Source organism: Octopus bimaculoides, chromosome 17 (assembly GCF_001194135.2).
Source record: "Octopus bimaculoides isolate UCB-OBI-ISO-001 chromosome 17, ASM119413v2, whole genome shotgun sequence".
Lineage (NCBI taxonomy): Eukaryota > Metazoa > Mollusca > Cephalopoda > Octopoda > Octopodidae > Octopus > Octopus bimaculoides.
In genome coordinates, this window is record NC_068997.1 from 21,697,252 (window position 1) to 21,699,838 (window position 2,587).

At 37.4% G+C, this 2,587-nt stretch overlaps 1 protein-coding gene across 5 annotated transcripts in view; it reads left to right on the forward strand.

Moving 5' to 3' along the window:
- Window positions 1-2,587, forward strand: part of LOC106880643 (homeobox protein Hox-C9) — a 402,026-nt gene that overhangs the window by 265,222 nt on the left and 134,217 nt on the right. The window lies entirely within an intron of this gene.

Genomic DNA, 2,587 nt, shown 5'->3' on the forward strand with positions numbered 1-2,587 from the left:
GTTTCTAACATAATGATAATTATCTAAATACCAGTGTTGTGTTCATCTTCCTGTTATTACCGTGGCTGCTGTAACCACTATAAAGAATATTTCCTAAACCAAAATCTACAGACTTCTTCAAAGCCATCTCCTTAAGCACCACCTGGAAGAGCAATTATCCAAAATAAAACTAGTATTATTCCTCCGAATCTCAATAATAATGATAATAATAATAATAATAATAATAATAATATTAATTATTATTATTATTATAATAACGACAACAACAACCTGCCTATCATTTTTATCTACACCTGTGTCGTATTGTTCAGCTTAAATGCTAGGATATCTTGCTAATTTCCTTGTCCCCGTCTCTACAAAGAGAAAGGTTAGTCAGTAGCTAGCAAAATTAGAGGGAAACATCGAAATATATCGTTATGAGGAGGAGATGAATGCGGTGATATCTAGGTAGAAGTTGCGGTGGGTATAGAATGCTAAATCCTCACATTTTATTGAACATTCCTTAAACGTACTGAAAAGCATTCTTTTCCAAAAGATAAGAAATGATGTATCTCGTCCTTACTTTCATATAAATATAGCAGCACATTTTCCCGGGACTTCTCTTTATTGTTCCAGATGAACTATCAGACACTCACATATATATATATGGTCTTGTGGTTAAGAAGCTTCCTTTGTAACTACAAGATTTAGGTTCAGCCTCACTTTCGCCAAGTATCTTCTATTATAATCCGGGTTGACCAAAGCATTGTGAGCGAATTTAGTTGTCGGAAACTGTGAAAGTGCGTTGTATATGCGTGCGTATGTTTTTGTGTTTGTTCCACCTCGCTGCTTGACAACTCCTGTTGGTTTCTTTACGTCCCACTGCTTGACAACTAGTGTTGGTTCCTTTACGTCCCACTAACTTGGTGATTCGGAAAAAAAGTGACCGATATACTTCATACCAGAATTGAGAAATAAGTACAGGATTCGAATTGTTAAAAATAAACACTTTAAGGCGGTACCCTAACGTGGCCACAGTTCGGTGCCTGAAACAATATAAAAATGTTGTTTGTTGGCACTCCGTCGCGGGTTTCAGTTGATCCGATCAACGGAAGAGCCTGCGCTCCATAAATTCTCAAAACGCCCGGTCTGGGAATCGAAACCGCGATCCTTTAACTGCGATTCCGCTGCCCTAACCACTGGGCCATTGCGCCTCCACAGAATATAACGATAAACTTCCTTCAAATCTCTTCAGAACGAGTACGGAGTGCTTTCACTATCGTAGTTCTAGCAACGCAGTTTATCAGCTTTCACAGTTTCTCAAAAGTATACGATAGCAAATTCGTGAAAACTATGGCTATTTCTTCAAGTGTCACACTTCCCTAACCCTGCTGCCATTCGGTCAACAACAACAACGCCTACGTTGAAGAGTTATGGAAGTCGAGGGTATCAAGTTTCTCTTTAACTCTTGAACATGATTCAATTCTGTCATCATGGTGTTTTTATAATTGTCCACCACACTATCATGTTTCTATATACTACATCTTTCCCTCATTCCGTTTCACTTGTGCCACAACATTCCAAGCAGTAGCATAACAATATAACATCTGCTATTCCGATTTTGTGCCGTCTTTTGACTGAATTCCGCCATGAAGGAGTTAGGCTCATTAAGTTGATGCGATGAAAACAGAGAGGTTCGTAAATTTAGATAAAATTGTTGCGAGGAAAAAGTAAAAAGGAAAGCGCTGAACTTCGTCTGGAAGTGGAAAAAACCTTTTCACTGACATAGGCCAGTTCTATATCTCACGAATTATGTGTGCATGTGTGTGATTATATTTTTTCAAGTCTTGCTGATGCAGTGCTATCTGATTATTGCCTGATTATATATATATATATATATATATATATATATATATATATATATATATATATATATATATATACAGAGAGAGAGAGAGAGGGGGGGGTCACTAAAGTGACTAAATACACTACTCAGCGCCAGTATTGCTGAAAATGAGTCAAAACAATTCATAGTCAAAGAAAGCACTTATCATTATGACTGACAAGGGAGGCAAGCTCTCTACTTTCGAGGCATAGCCAGATCACTAGTGATCTCTCATTTGATTAATGCACGTCAGTGGCTTTTATCTGGCCTAGGGTTAAGCTCGCTCGCCTTGTCAGTTTATAAGACTACCGTAGTAGTTGCGCGCTGATTTCAAATATGGTAAAAGTGAAAATTATAAATAGTAAACCTGGCTTATTCACAATTTACAACCGAAAAGCAGAAATATTGACGTCATTTCTGCCTTTCGACTCTAAATTGCGAATAAGCCACCTTATATATATATATATATATATATATATAAACATAATTAAGGGATCAGCAAACATTTGCTTCACCACATACCGAAGTTCAGAAATAGCAGCTAAAAAAGCTGAGACTCCAACAGATAGCATTACTTGTAACTCACTAACTTTAATTGTAATAATTATTCACTCCCTGATAGTAAACGCAAATTTTCTGCGGTATTGCTTGTAACGCACATGGTAATTTCTTGAGGAGGAAATAGTGGACTGGCTGGCCGAGGTAGGTTCGGTTATGCTTGCA